Raw genomic sequence first — 15,901 nt, 5'->3', positions numbered from 1 at the left:
TCTTGGAAGAAATAAAAAAAAGAATTTGGAGACTTCTTAAAATTCAATGAAAATGAAGGCACAGCTTACCCAAATTTATGAAATGAATTCTGTGCTAAGAGGAAAGTTTATAGCACTAAGTGTCTCCAGAAAGAAGTGTGAGACATCTCATACAAGAAACATAACAGCACACCTAAAAGCCCTAGAAAAAGCAGCAGATACACCAAAGAAGAATAGATGATTGGAAATAATCAAACTCATAGCTGAAATCAATGAATTAGAAACAAAGAAAACAATTCAAAGAACCAGTGTGACCAAAAGCTGGTTCTTTGCCAAACTAACTAAAAGGAAAATGTGTCATACATATGCATGTTCGTTCATGGCTGAACATATACACAAATTTGAGGAAGAAAATCCTAACACATTATTCTATATTGAGAGCTCTTAAATATATTACGATAAGTGAAATTATAAGAATTGCTAAGTAACAAATATTATGATTTCATACAGATGACACACCAGTTAGAGTGAAATCCATAGAGATGGAAAAAATAAAAAAATAAAAAAAATCTTTTGATGGAGAAGACAAAAATGTTCCATAAATGTCCATAAAAAATTAAATGACAACATACCACTGAACTAACTGTATACTTTAATTTTTAGACAGTCAGTGTTCTGTTACATGTATTCCCATAGTAAAAGTGCATCAGCAAGGGATATGGAAGTTGTGGCATCTGAGAGGAATTGAGGGAGTGGTAAAATAAGATTAAAATATATTTTAAACCTGATAAAAATATTTAAAATAATATGATTTATAAAGATGCAAGTTGGATTTAACTTAGAAATGACAGCCTGAGGTTTGGGAACAACATCATTTGGGTAACTGACTCATCCCCCCTCCCCCCCAGAACTGATTTTTCTTTTTTTTTAAATTTAATTTAATTTTATTAATTATACTTTATTCACTTTGTATCCCTCCATAAGCCCCTCCCTCCTGCCCTCCCAGTCCCACCTTCCCTCCCCCTTCTTCACGCATGCCCCTCCCCAAGCCCACTGATAAGGGAAGTCCTCCTCTCCTTCCTTCTGATCTTAGTCTATCAGATCACATCAGGAGTGGCTGTATTGTCATCTTCTGTGGCCTGGTAAGGCTGCCTTCCCCTCACGGGGAAGTGATCAAAGAGCAGGCCAATCAGATTATGTCAGAGGCAGTCCCTCTTCCCATTACTATGTAACCCACTTGGACACTAAACTGCCATGGGCTACATCTGTGCAGGGGTTCTAGGTTATCTCCATGCATGGTACTTGATTGGAGTATGAGTCTCTGGGAAGACCCCTGTGTTCAAATTTTCTGATTCTGTTGTTCTCCTTGTGGGGCTCCTGTCCTCTCCTGATCTTACTATTTCCCACTTCTTACATAAGATTCCATGCACTCTGCCCAACAGTTAGTCTCAGCATCTGCTTTGATAGTCTGCAGGGCAGAGCCTTTCAGAGGCCCTCTGTGGCAGGTTTCTAAGTTGTTTCCTGTTTTCTTCTTCTTCTGATGTCCATCCTCTTTGCCTTTCAGGAATGGGGATTGAGCATTTTAGTCAGGGTCCTTTCTCTTAATTAGTTTCTTTAAATGTACAGATTTTAGTAGATTTATCCCATGTTATATGTCTATATGAGTGAATATATACCATGTGTGTCTTTCTGCTTCTGGGACATCTCACTCAGGATGATCCTTTCCAGGTCCCACCATTTACCTGCAAATTTCATGATTTCCTTGTTTTTCATTGCTGAGTAATACTCCATTGTATAGATGTACCACAATTTCTGCATTCCATTCTTCAGTTGAGGGGCATCTGGGCTGTTTCCAGCTTCTGGCTATTACAAATAAAGCTGCTACAAACATGGTTGAGCAAATGTCCTTATTGTATACTTGATCCTGTTTTGGATATATGCCTAGGAGTGGTATGGCTGGATCTTGAGGAAGCACTATTCCTAGCTGTCTGAGAAAGTGCCAGATTGATTTCCAGAGTGGTTGTACAAGTTTACATTCCCACCAGCAGTGGAGGAGGGTTCCCCTTTCTCCACAACCTCTCCATCATGTGTTCTCACTTGAGTTTTTCATCTTGGCCATTCTGATGGGTGTAAGGTGAAATCTCAGGGTTGTTTTGATTTGCATTTCCCTAATGGCTAATGAGGTTGAGCATTTCTTTAAGTGTTTCTCTGCCAATCGATATTCTTCTACAGAGAGTTCTCTGTTTAGCTCTCGGGTAACTGACTCTTAATTTAGCCATTTTGTATCCATTTTGTATTTAATAGCATTACTATTTTAAATATAAAAGAAAATGTGATGTTACACATTGCATGATCCATTCTTGGGAATTATACATTTTCAAAGAGACTCTCAGAATGACTTACCTAAAGATACAGGACACAGAGTCTAGGAGTTAATGCTGAAAAGATAAAGAAAAGTGTATATCAAGGGCAACTTTGGTTGAGATGAGCAGGTTCAGGGCACAATCTGTTGGTGTTGATGTTCTTCCTGTAGACCATAGCTGTTTATGCTAAACAGACAGTGAAGAATTTTCAAAGCTCTTATAGCTATCTCCTAGGACTGGATGAATGAAATGACTTCTCTGTACTGAGGAGTAAGTTAAGTGTAAACATTCTCACATTTCCATGACTACTATATTAAGGTGGTGGATTATAAGCAATGAAAGTGTTCTAAGATTTTATAAAGAGAGCTTTCTTTTTTTCTTTTTTTTTATCATTCCATGTTAAATAACCAGTAACATTTGTGAAGGTCAAAAGGAGGAAATTTGATAAACCAAGTCATGGGACACTGAACGGGTTGCCAGGTCGTGGTGGCTGGGAGACACTGAACGGGGTCCCAGGCGGTGGAGGCTGGGTATACTGCAGTCTAACTTAAGAGGGTAACTTCTGGGCAAAGGATTGTTGGCCTGTCTTCACACGTCTGGCTATTTAGTCAATACTGTCGTTGAGTGCTCAGTCCTAATGCGACTGAGTGGGTGGAGAAGGATCGGGGAAGCTCCCCTTCCATAAAGAGTAGGGGAGGGCGAGTAGGAAAAGAGGGTGAGGGGGACGGAAGGGATGAGGCATAGGGCTACAAGCAGGATATAAGATGAGTAAAAATTAAAATTAAAAACCGTCAAAAAAAAAAAAAAGTTAATTGAGAAAGAAATAGGGAAATGGGCTGTACCCTCGCAAGCGGCGGCTAATGTACTTGCCAAAGGTGATTAGTGGAAAGCAGCAGGTAAGCAGCAGTTACTGACAAGAGTGGCTCTGCTCTCTGAGATCTGTGAACATGTCCGGAGGGCGAAGCACACAGAACTCAGTGACCGTTGGCCTCAAGCAAAGCTCGAGGGAGGCACTTATTTGGAATGTTTGTCCTGGGGCCTGCACCGGCCAGTTCTGAGCTTCCTCATCTGGTGGTTCTGTATACCCCAGCAGGGCAAACACTCAAGTTTTCTGAATGAGGAGGGATGCCTAGGACCCACTTCCTTAGGGTCAAGAGAGCTAGCTAATCTGGTGCCCACTGTCACAGGCCATGAAAAAGGATAGTTGAAGGAGCAACAGAAATGTGGATGACAATGTGTGCTTAGAAGATTATGCTCTCAAGTCCCTTTTGCACCAGAACAGGACCCGCTGTCAGGAGGCCATGAGCAGTGTTTCAATGGTACCTGTTGGAGCCTCCCAACTGAATGAGAAAAGCTGATCCAGATCTGAGCATCTTAGAGACTGGCTGTCAGGCAATCAGTTCCTTGTTGTTCTGGAAAAAGAACAAGGAATAAGGTTTCAATAGAGCATAGGATGTGTGGAATTTATATTAAAAATAATATTCTGTCTGTTATTCTTGACCTAGAATTTCCTGGGTTAAATTTGTGACAACTGCTGTGAACAGCTGATGCCTTCCTGTGTGCTGAAAGACATCTCTAAATTCTTAATAACACTTACTGCAATGTTTTTCTTATGTAAATACTTATTATATGTATTGTTCAGAGAACAAGGACAAAACAATAATCTTCTTATAGTACAGATCCAAGTTGTTTTCAAGTACTTTTATCTGCATTTGGTTAAGTTCACAGATGCAGAACACAGGCACGTTTGACTCCTGAATGTAGCCCCTATGGCCTTAAACAATTGCTTTGTCTGTCACGGTTTACATGTTGGGTCCCTATAACATTTACATATTTGGATTTGCTTCCGGAAGGTCATACTTTCTGAAAGCACAGTATGGCTAATGGCTCACATTAGTGGCTCTGCATGGGCCATTCACTTTCATTCCAATGATGCAGCTGTAGTTTCACAGAATGATTTACGAAACCCTTAGTCAAGTTGATTCTTTGAAAGGTCATGTTTACAGCTGATACACTGAAAGTGTAAACTTGAGGATACAAATGAAGATGTTATTTTACTGACAAACTTGGTTAGGTTGTTGCATACCTTGCCAGGCTTCTTTCAGCAGTTTTTGCTTGTTGGATGTCTCTTTGGTGAGAATATGAATGTGTGAGGCCAGGTTGGTCAGACTGAAAAGGTCTGATACATTCTTTAGGGGAGATGTTCGAACTTCATCTCCCTCTTTGCAGAGAAATCCTATGGAGTCTGCATGGGGATAAATGTGAATATCTGTGGCCCCCAAAGACAGAAGGGACAGGGACCACATATTCATTTGGATATTATTTCTGTGTCTTGTTTTTAATAATCTATCTATCTATCTATCTATCTATCTATCTATCTATCTATCTAATCTATTTGGTTTTTCCGGACAGGGTTTCTCTGTGTAGCCTTTGCTATGCTGGACATGATTTGTAGACCAGATTGGCATGACCTCACAGAGATCCACCTGCCTTTTCCTCCTAGAGTGCTGGAATTGCAGGCATGTGCCTCAGTCAGGCTTCTCTCTGTTTCTCTTGGTTACTTTGGCTAAGGGTTTCTCTATAATTGCTGAGTTTCTCAAAGAAACAACTCTTTATTGCATTGATTCTTTGTATTGTCCTTTGTTTCTATTATATTGATTTCAGTCTTCAGTTTTATTATTTCTTTCCATCTATTCCTTTTGGGTTTGCTTCCTTCTTTTTGTTCTAGACCTTTTGGGTGTGTTGTTATATTACTAATATGAAATCTCTCTTTTTGTTTAGTGCAAGTACTTAGTACTATGAACTTTCCCTTTAGTATAACTTTCATTGTGTCTCATTTCATTCTGTATTCATTTTCATTTAATTCTAAAAAGTCCTTAATTTATCTATGTCTGCAATCATTCAGTTTCAGTGATTTAACAGGCTTTCTGTTGCTTCTGTACATGAAATCCAGCTTTACCCCTTAGTAGTCTGATGGGATATAGGTTTTTTTTTTTCTTTCAGTTTTCTTCTGCCTATTAAGACTTGTTTTGTGGCCAAGTATGTGGTCAATTTTGGAAAATGTCCCATGAGGTGCTGAGGATGTAGATGCCTTTGTGTTTGGGTGAAATTGTTTGTAGTTATCTGGTAGGTCCATTTGGTTTATAAGGCTGTTAGCTCCAGTATTTCTCTTCAGTTTTTGGCTTGATGAACTGTTCGTTGGTGAGAATGGGGTATTAAAGTCTCCTAATATCAGTGTGTAAGGATCAAGTGTGATTTAAGCTTTAGTTCTTTTATAAAAGTGGATTTCTTTACATTTGGGGCACAGATGTTATGATGTATTTTTCTTTTTTGAGTATGAAGTGCTTTTCACCATCTCTTGTGATTAATTTTGATTTAAGTGCATTTTGTTAAATATTAAAATGGCTACACCAGCTTGCTTCTTAGGTCCATTGGCTTGGAAAATATTTTCCAACCCTTTACTTTGAGGTTGGGGTATCTTTGATGTTGAGGTTTGTTTCATGTATGCTGCAGAAAGATGGATCCTGTTTTCACATCTATTCCCTTGGTCTGTGTCTCTTTTATTAGTATTCCCTCATGTATTACATTCTGACTTCGGTGTCCCCTCCCTCCACTCTTCCCATTCCCTCCATGCCTCCTCTCCTCCCCTCTCCACAAGATCCAATCTTCCAGAATTTCCCTTCAGAAAGAGGCAGACTTCCCAGGGATGTCAACTAAATATGGTAAAACAAGTTAAAATGGGACTAGGCCAAATAAACTCATATCAAGGCTGAACAAGACACAAAGTAGGAGGAAAGGGGTCCCAAAAGCAAGTAAAAGAGTCAGAGACAACCCCGGTCCCCCTCTTCATTTTTATGTTTTTATATTAATTACAGTTCATTCACATTATAACCCAGCTGTAGGCCTCTTCCTCATTCTCTCCAGTCTCCAACCTCTCTCCCTCATCTCCTCCCATGCCTCCAAGTCTGATAGGGGAGGTCCTCCTCCCCTTCCATCTGACCCTAACTTATCAGGTCTCATCAGGACTAGCTATATTGTCTTCCTCTGTGGACTGGTAAGGCTGCTCCCCACTAAGGGAGAAGGGATCAAAGAGCCAGCCACTGAGTTCATATCAAAGACAGTCCCTGTTTCCCTTACTAGGGAACCCACTAGGAGACTGAGCTGCCATGGGTTACAACTGTGCAGGTGTTCAAGGTTTTCTCCATGTATGGTCCTTGTTTGGAGTATCACTTTCAGAAAAGATGACTGGGCCCAGATTTCTTGATTCTGTTGCTCTCCTTGTAGAGCTCTTGTCCCTTCTAGGTCTTTCTATCTCCCCCTTCTTTCATAAGATTCCCTGTATTCTGCACAAAGTTTGGCTATGAGTATCCACATCTGCTTTGATACCCTGCTGGGTAGAGTCTTTCAGAGGCCCTCTGTGGTAGGCTCCTCTCCTGTTATTTGTTTTCTCCCTCTTCCTATGTCTATTCCATTTGACTTTCTGAGTGAGGATTGATCATCTTACCCAGGGTCTTCCTTCTTGCTTAGCTTCTTTAGATGTACAGATTTTAGTATGTTTATCCTATATTATATGTCTAATAGCCACTTATGAGTATATACCATGTGTGTCTTTCTGCTTCTAGGATATCTCACTCAGGATGATCTTTTCTGGGTCCCACCATTTGCCTTTAAATTTCGTGATTTTTCTTTTTCTTTTTTTTTTAATTACTGAGTAGTATTCCATTGTGTACCACAATTTCTGTATCCATTCCTCAGTTGAGGGACCCAGTCCCACTCTTAGGAGTGTTACAAGAACATCAAGTTACACATTGATAACATATATTTAGAGAAACCAGCTCAAACCTATAATGGATCCATGATTGTTGCTCCAGTCTCTGTGAGCCTTATTATTGTTATTTATATTACTGTTTATTATTCTATTGTTGTTTATTATTCAATTATTCTATTTTTACTGTTTCTTTTTAAAGTTGCTTATTTATTTACTTTATAACCTGATTGCAGGCCCCCAGCTTTCCTCCCATTCATCTGTCACAAACATCACCCCATTCTCTGCTTTCCTTCTCCTCAGAGAAGGAAGAGTTCCCTCATGGGTAACAATGTGCTCTGGCACATTAAGACCTAGCAGAAGTAGGCTCATCATCTCCAGCTGAGGTCAGCTAAGGGAGGCTAAGTAGGGGAATGGGATCCAAAGGGAGGCATCAGATTCTGAGAGGGTCCCTGATCCAGTTGTTGGGGGATCCACATGAAAAAGAAGCTGCATATCTACTACATATGTGCAGGGGTCTTAGGACAGTCCATGCATACTCTGTGGTTGGTGGTTCAGTCTCTGTGAGCTGCCATGGTCCCAGGTCTATTGCCTCTGTTGTAGAATCCTTGACCCTTACAGCTTTGTCAGTTGTTCCCTCAAGTCCTCCAAAGGATTCCCTGAGCTTTGCCTAATGTTTGGCTGTGGGTATCTCCATCCATTTCCATCAATTTCTGGATGAAGCCTCTCAGAGGACAGTTAGGCTAGGCTCATATCTACAAGCATAGCAGAGCATCATTAATAGTGTTAGGACTGGCTCTCTCCCATGGGGTGGGTCTCATGTTGAAACAATCATAAGTTGACCATTCCCTCCATCTCTGCTCCATCTTTGCCTCTACACTCTTTAAAGTCAGGACAAAATTGGGGTTGAAGGAGTTGTGGGTGCATTTTTGTTCTTGTTCCTCCATTTGAAGTCCCACATGGATTTAGGAGGTGGACACTTCAGGCTTTATATTCCCCCAGAATAGGTCTCAGAATAGGTCACCCTCATAGACCCCCGGGAGCCTCTTCTGTCCCAGAGATACACACCCACTGATTTTCACTTTTTCCTAGTGTCCTGTCCCCTCTCAACACCCAATCCCCATTCCCAAGCCTGTTCTCCTCCCTACCACCTCTCCCATCCATTTCCCTTCCTTCATCTTCTTCAGATGCCTATTTTATTTAGGGATGAGGATCTTAAACTGTCAGCTGGGATTATCTTTTGTAAGTAGGCACAGCTGAATTTCCCCAAGCTAGAAGGGACTGGAAGCCCAGTTAGGATCAAGCCCTAGGCAGGAAAACAGGTGGACACAGGAATAGCAGAAAAGCAACACCTGGTCCAATCAGGAGAATGTTGATGATGCTTATGGCAAAATGGTTCAGACAATTTGTTGTGAACACTATGGACTAAGGAAAGTTGGTTCAATGTTGTGACTGGCCAGGTGATGATGATAATTTATAGGAGAGTTCCTGGGAAGCTCAGCTGCCACCAACAAAGGCGTTCTCCAGGATGGGGAGAGATGAAAGCTATCATAGGGTTGTTTCTGGACCAAAGTAAGGAAGTTACCTTCCTCTTTTGTAGACAGATTTTGTTTTTACTAAGTAGTCTGAACAATGAGGTATGTTCATTATTGAATTTCCAGGCTCATTCCATAAGGAGAAGAAGGCTTCCTGTTGGCCATATAAAATTTCAAGAGTATATATAATATATATAATATATTATTCTTTATTCTTGATATATATGTGTGTGAAATATTATATATTATATATATATTAAATACAACTAGCTAAGTCCATATGTCTCTGCAATGTACATCTCCAGGGTTGTTAATTTGGTGTTGGTAATCAAGTAGGTGTGCTCACTCCTGGAAAAATGTATTTCTCCCTTAGTTTCCTATAGTTTGTGTAGGGACTGACGCCTTGTGAGCTTTTATACCTCCATGTAGTCTTGATTATTAGGTTTGTCCTGGCTGCCATGTTAAGGCAACCAGGCTGGTGAGACTTCATGCATAACCTCATATGGCAAGCTGCCAGGTGTGGCTTTTACCATCTTTTTGGCCCCACTTACACAATGAACCCAGTGTCTTAAGTGATGGAGCTGTGTTGTTCATTTATCAATTGGGACTTCTTTGTTGGGATTTTCTGTGAAGGTCCCATTATGTTGCAAAGAGAATTTTCCTTGAGTAGGAGTGGGAATTAGACTCATCCATGTGTAAGGAAAAATATTTAGAATTAGGGATTATGCCACATTAATAAAGTACTGGTTGTACATTTCCCTACAAGATTCATTAGTTCACTAGCCCTGGGTAGTTGGCTAAATTTCCAGGGCTAGACATGATTCCTTGGTTGACCAAGGCTCACGCACAATCAAAGAGCTGGTGTTTACTACTAAAGTATTGATGTCACTGTACAAACTTTGGGTTATCATACCATGATAGTGGTTGTATAACAATCACATAAAACACTATCACTTTTAAAAGGCATATCACACACACACAAACACACACATGGCCTTAAAGAATTTTAAAGTAGATACTTTTATTATTTTTATTATTATCCTTATTACTATTATTATTATGGTTTTTCTAGACAGGATTCCTCTTGTGTAGTCTTGGCTGTCCTGGACTCACTTTGTGGAAGATGCTGACCTCAAACTCACAGAGATCCGTCTTCACTTCCCTAGGTATTGAGACGGTTGAGTCCTAGGCAGAGAGTTCCTCTACAACATGGCAAATATGGCTGCCACAGAAAATCTAAGCCTGCACTTTATGTGTCACATGTGTGTTGGCCTGAAGCTATAGTAGGTAGCTGTGTGGCATAAGAGGAAAAAGAATGCTATAATTCATAGAGGGACATGGGTCCTTTAGAGAAAGAAAATAAAATTATAACTGAGTGGCCATGAGGAGTGGGATGGGAAGATTTCTGTCTACCAAGAGATCTTAATAGGTGCTGAGCAATCCTAACAAGATTCTTAGGAGTCTGTATCCAGGTCCAAACATGCAAGGAGGAGCTGAGATGCAGTGTTTTTTGAATATACTACTATCAAGATAATGATCATAGACAATCTGTCTTTTCAGCACATGTTTATTGAGGATGTGCCCAGCCAAGCCTGACACAAACTATAAGAGAGTGCCTTAAACTGGCACTCTAACTCATGCCCAGGATACCTGATGGCACAGGCTGAGGTCTGTGAATATGATGAACAAAGAATTTTGGTGGTAAATGACCTGTCTTCTAAGAATCTGGACACTGGACTAAGAAACTCAAGGCCTCAGGGGTACACATAATGGAGTCTGTGTCCTCTAGGGAGTTGCCTTCAGCTAGGTTTGAAGCAATTTCTAAGACTAGACTTTGGATGATTTGGTCATATCTGGTGGTACTGGGAAATTAGTTTACAAGCAGTTTACACATGGGACTCAGGGATTTGGGGATCTTGCCTGGGCTCCTTTTCTGTCTTCTTAGAAGAAAACAGAGAGGATCCAAGTATATACAACCACCCAACACGGACTCCAGCTGCTTCTGAGTTCCACTCTTACAACAAAGCTCCGTCTGTAGAGCTACAACCTGTCATGGATATTCTGGCCACTGCCCATGTAATTGTGTGTACACAGATCTTTTGACCAAAGATTCTTTGTTTGTTTCAACAGGCTGTCCTCAAACTCACAGAAATCTCCCTGACTCTGCCTCCCAAGGGTTGGAATTAACAGTGTGTACCACTTCCTGGCTCAAATGTTGTTTTTAAATACAATTTCTTCCCACTTTGAGATTATGATATAATTAAATTGTTTCTCCCATCTCTTTTGTCCCTCCATATCCTCCCATATAGCCCTCTTGCTCTCTTTATTATGATAATGTCTCACCAATTTGATAATTTAACCATGATCTGAGCAAAGACAACAATAGACATGGCAAAGTGGACAAGATAAATTTCATGAGAGCTAAACTCTACAAAAAAATTTACCAGTAACAATGGAAATTTGTGAGTAGGAGTACCAATTTTATTCTTTCTTTCTATCTTTCTTTCATTCTTTCTTTTTTTAGTTTATAATTTTTCCTTTTCCAGTGTAAGATGAAATAAATCTCCTCCTAGGTTTGAAGCCATTTGGGAGGCCTCATAGTCAGGTAAGTAGACGCTTGTTTCCCCCTTGGCAACTATCCGACTTTTTTATGATCTATGGTCTCTAGATACTTGGGTGTGTTATGGATTCACAATATTTGCACACCAACATTAGGCCTGGCCACCATATGCATCACCCTGCATGCTAGGATTCAAGATGACAGCTGAGGATCCTGCACCAATGCCCAAGTCACAAGGTTTCCACTGTATAGTAAGAGGATCTGAGTTTAGCCCCCTGGGTCAAGTGTCCCTGACACTTGTATATGAGGCTTCTGATCTGTCTTCCAAAAAGGTGTGAGGTTGGTTTGTTTGTTTCTTCCTTTTAGGATACTTATATACATGGTTCCTATCTCTTGAGGGAACATTACTCTCACTAGTGGAATGTCACAGTAGAGTGGAAATGGGGACCAAATGAGATCTTTGTCTCCAAGGCTGAGTCATGTGACTCTGAGAGGCCCAAACCTAGCCAGAAGTGGCCAAGATACTGGAGTACCCAACAGTGAGTCTGGTGGCAGGTAAGGGATATGTTGAAATTTCCTAGGCCTTGCCTCTTTGCACACAGCATTAACATGAACTCCTACACAGGGTCTTTAGCTCCTCTCTGGGCTACCCAATCTATTTCACAGCTAATGTGATGGAACCACACCTTTCGTTGAATATCCTAGAATCTTCTCATGGTGTAAGATGGAATCTCAGAGTCATTTTGATTCACATTTCCTTGATGACTAAGAATGCTGACTATTTCTTTAAATGTTTCTTGGCCATGTGATATTCCTTTGTTATGAATTCTCTGTTTAGTCTGTATACCATTTTTTAATTGAATTATTTGTTTGGTTGGTGTCTACGTTCTTGAGTTCTTTATATATTCTGGACATCAGCCCTCTATCAGTAGTAGGGTTAGTGAAGATCTTTTCTCAGTTGGTAGGCTGTTGTGTTCTGTTGACAGTGTCTTTTGCTTTACTTTTTGTTGTTACATGTAGACATCCAGTAAGACCAACACCATTTGTTGAAGATGCTGTCTTTTTTCCATTGTATTGTTTTGGCTTCTTTGTCAAAAGTCAAAAATTGTTGCGACCACCTTGACCAGCAAGGAAGGCACGGCACACGAACTCTTCTCCAAGTAGTTTATTCAGGAAATTTGAGCAATCTTCTTCTCCCAGGAGAGCCCTCCCCAGTAATAAGTACCCTGGAGCCAACCAATCCCAGGAAGCCAAGTGGGAAGTGCGGATAGGTAGACGGCAGATCATCAGACACACCACAGACAATAAGGAGTTGTTTATCATGAGAGCACTTACCGTCAGGATGGCGGAAGGCGGAAACCAGCGCCATCTTTAGGGCGTGGCACACGCAGCTCTCTACAAAAAATCGATAGGTGTGTGGATTTATTTCTGGGTCTTCTATTTGGTTCCATTGATCTACCATTCTGTTTCTATGCCAGTACCATGTAGTTTTTATTTCTATTGTTCTGGAGTACAGCTTGAGATCAGGAATGGAGATACCGCCAGACAATCTGTTGTTCTATAGGATCATTTTGGAAATTCTTGTTTTTGTTTTTTGTTTTTTCCATGTGAAGTTGAGAATTGTTCTTTTAAGGTCTGTAAAGAATTGTGTTGGTATTTTGATGGGAATTGCATTGAATCCGTAGATTGCTTTTGACAGGATGGCCATTTTCCCTATGTTAATCTTAATGATCCATGAGCATGAGAGATCTTTCCATATTCTAATATGGTGGATTCATTAATGGATTTCTGTATATTGAACCACTCTTGAATGCTGTGGATGAAGCTTACTTGGTCATGGTAAATGATATCTTTTGTGTGTTCTTGGATTCAGTTTGCAAGTATTTTATTGAGTATTTTTGAGAAATAGGTCTGAATTTCTTTTTTTGTTGGGTATTTGTGTGGTTTAGGTATCAAGGTGACGGGCTTTATAGAATGAGTTTGGTATTGTTCCTTCTGTTTCTATTTTGTGGAATAGTTTGAAGAGAATTGGACTTAGCTCTTCTTTAAAGGTCTGGTAGAATTCTGTTCTGAAAACATATGGCCCTGGGTTTTTCTTTTTGGAAGGGAGAATTTTGATGGCTTCTTATATTTCCTTGGGATACAGGGCTATTTAATCTATTTACCTGATCTTGATTTAATTTTGGTAAATGGAATCTATCAAGAAAATTGTCCATTTCATTTAGATTTTCAAATTTTGTTGCGATTAGGCTTTTGTAGTAAAACCTAATGATTGTTTGGATTTCCTCAGTGTCTGTCATTATGTCTCCCTTTTCATTTCTGATTTTGCTGATTTGGATAGTTTCTCTCTGCATTTAAGTTAGTTTGGTTAAGGGCTTGTCTACCTTGTTGATTTTCTCAAAGAACCAGCTCTTGGTCTCACTGATTCCTTGAATTGTTTTCTTTATTTCTAGTTTATTGATTTCAGCTCTGTGTTTGATTATTTTCAACTGTTTACCACTTTTTGGGTGTGTTTTCTTTTTTTTTTTTTAGAGCTTTTAGATTGCTTGTATGAGATGTCTCTTTCTGGAGGCACTTCGTGCTATGAACTTTCCTCTTAGCACTGCTTTCATTGTGTCCCGTAAGTTTGGGTAAGTTGTGCCTTCATTTTCATTGAATTTTAGGAAGACTCTAATCTCTTTTTTTATTTCTTCCCTGACCAAACTGTCATTGAGTAGTGAGTTGTTCAGTTTCCATGTGCATGTAGACTGGCATTTCTGTTGTTGTTGAGGTCTAGGCATGATGGTCTGATAGGATATAAGGGATTATTTCAATCTTCTTGAATCTGTTGAGGCTTGCTTTGTACCTGATTATAGAGTCAATTTTTCAGAAGGTTCCCTGAGGTGCTGAAAAGAAGATACACTCTTTTGAGTTTGGGTGAAAATTTTTGTAGACATCTATTAGGTCTATTTGATTTAGGACCTCTGTAAGTGTCATTATTTCTCTATTTAGCTTCTGTGTAGATGATCTGTCCCTTGCTGAGAATGGAGTGTTGAAGTTTCCCACTATTAAGGTGTTGGGATCAATGTTTAATAATGTTTCATTTACAAATGCAGGTGCTCTTGTATTTGGAGTGTAGATGTTCAGAATTGTGATGTACTCATCTTTTTTGATTAATTTTGGTTGAATGTCTATTTTATTAGATATTAGGATAGCTACCCCAGCTTGTATTTGTTTGCTTGAAAAACATTTTTTCCAGTCCTTTACTGTGAGGTAGTGTTTACCTTTGTTGCAGAGGTGTGTTTCTTGGATGCAGCAGAATGTTGGATCCTGTTTCCACAACCATTCTGTTAGTCTGTCTCTTATTGGAGAGTTGAGTCTGTAGATGAGAGTGACCAATGAATGTTATTTTCTTTTATTGTGGAATTGGTGGTGTTGCTGTGTTTCTATGTTTTTTGTTGTGAAGTTATCTACATCCTGTGTTTTCTTGACTGTAGTTGATTTGTTTTTGGAGTTTTCCTTTTGTATCTTCTGTAGGGCTCGGTTGCTGTGCAGTTATTGTTAAAGTTTAATGTTGTCAAGGAATATTTTGTTTTCTCCATCTAGGCTGATTGAAATCTTTGCTGGGTATAGTCATCTAGGTTGATATCTATGGTCTCTTGGAGTCTGCATGACATCTTCCCATGCCCTTCTGCCTTTCATACTTTTTGTTAAGAAGTTTCATGTGATTTTGATAGGTCTACTTTTATATGTTACTTGGCCTTTTCTCATGCTGTTTTTAATATTTTTTCTTTGTACTGTAGATTTAATGTTTTGACTATTATGTGAGATAAGGAGTTCCTTTTCTGGTCTAGTCTATTTGGTGTTCTGTAGACCTCTTATATATTTATGGACATCTTTTTCTTTAAGTTGGGAACATTTTCTTCTATGACTTTATTGAAAATATTTTCTGGACCTTGGAGCACGGAATCTTTTTTGTCTATTCCTATTTTTCTTAGATTACAGCATTTCATGGTGTCCTTAATTTTTTGGTTGTTTTGTGTTTGGGACTTTCCTGATTTTACTTTTTCTTTGAAAGATCTATCAGTTTCGGCAACTGTATATTCAGCACCTGAGATTCTTGCTTCCATCTCTTGTATTCTATTGGTGATGCTTACCTTTGTGGTTCCTGATCTTTTTTTTCTAAGTTCTCCAGCTCCAGAGTTTTCTCTCTTTGAGTTTTCTTTATTGATTCAAATTCCGTTTTCATGTCTTACACAATTTCCTTCATCTATTTGAATGTAGAGTCCTGTCTTTCCATCATGGCCCCTATTTTTTTGTTCATTTCCCCTCTCTATACATTTACTTGTGCCTCTATTTGTTTGGCTTATTTTCCTGTATTCTGTATTTCTTTGAGAGCTTTCTTTGTTTCTTCTCTATATGCCTCTACTCGTGCCTCTGTTTGTTTGGTTATGTTTGCATGCATTTCTTTGGGAGATTTCTTTGTTTCCTCTTTATTGCCTCTAATAACAGGATAAGTATAGATTTGAGATCATTTTCCTGTCTTTCCAATGAATTAGAATAACCATTGATTTTTTGGAGGGGTTGCTGGTGGAGCCATGTTGTCCTGATTTACATTGGATGTGTTTTTAGGTGGATCTCTAGCCATCTGCTTATCTGTAACCTTGGAGTCTGAACTTCAGACTGGGTCCATCTGCCTCCAGTGTCTGGAGTATTCTTC

General features: G+C 39.5%; 1 pseudogene; it reads right to left on the bottom strand.

The window, feature by feature from the left end:
• LOC110558795 (single-stranded DNA-binding protein 4-like) overlaps positions 1-12,571 on the bottom strand; it is a 49,505-nt pseudogene extending 36,934 nt beyond the window's left edge.
• Positions 12,572-15,901: the final 3,330 nt, after the last annotated feature.

This window comes from Meriones unguiculatus, chromosome 6 (assembly GCF_030254825.1).
Source record: "Meriones unguiculatus strain TT.TT164.6M chromosome 6, Bangor_MerUng_6.1, whole genome shotgun sequence".
NCBI classification, from domain to species: domain Eukaryota; kingdom Metazoa; phylum Chordata; class Mammalia; order Rodentia; family Muridae; genus Meriones; species Meriones unguiculatus.
Note: the sequence above shows the minus strand (reverse complement) of the source record. Positions and strands in the feature narration are given on the sequence as shown.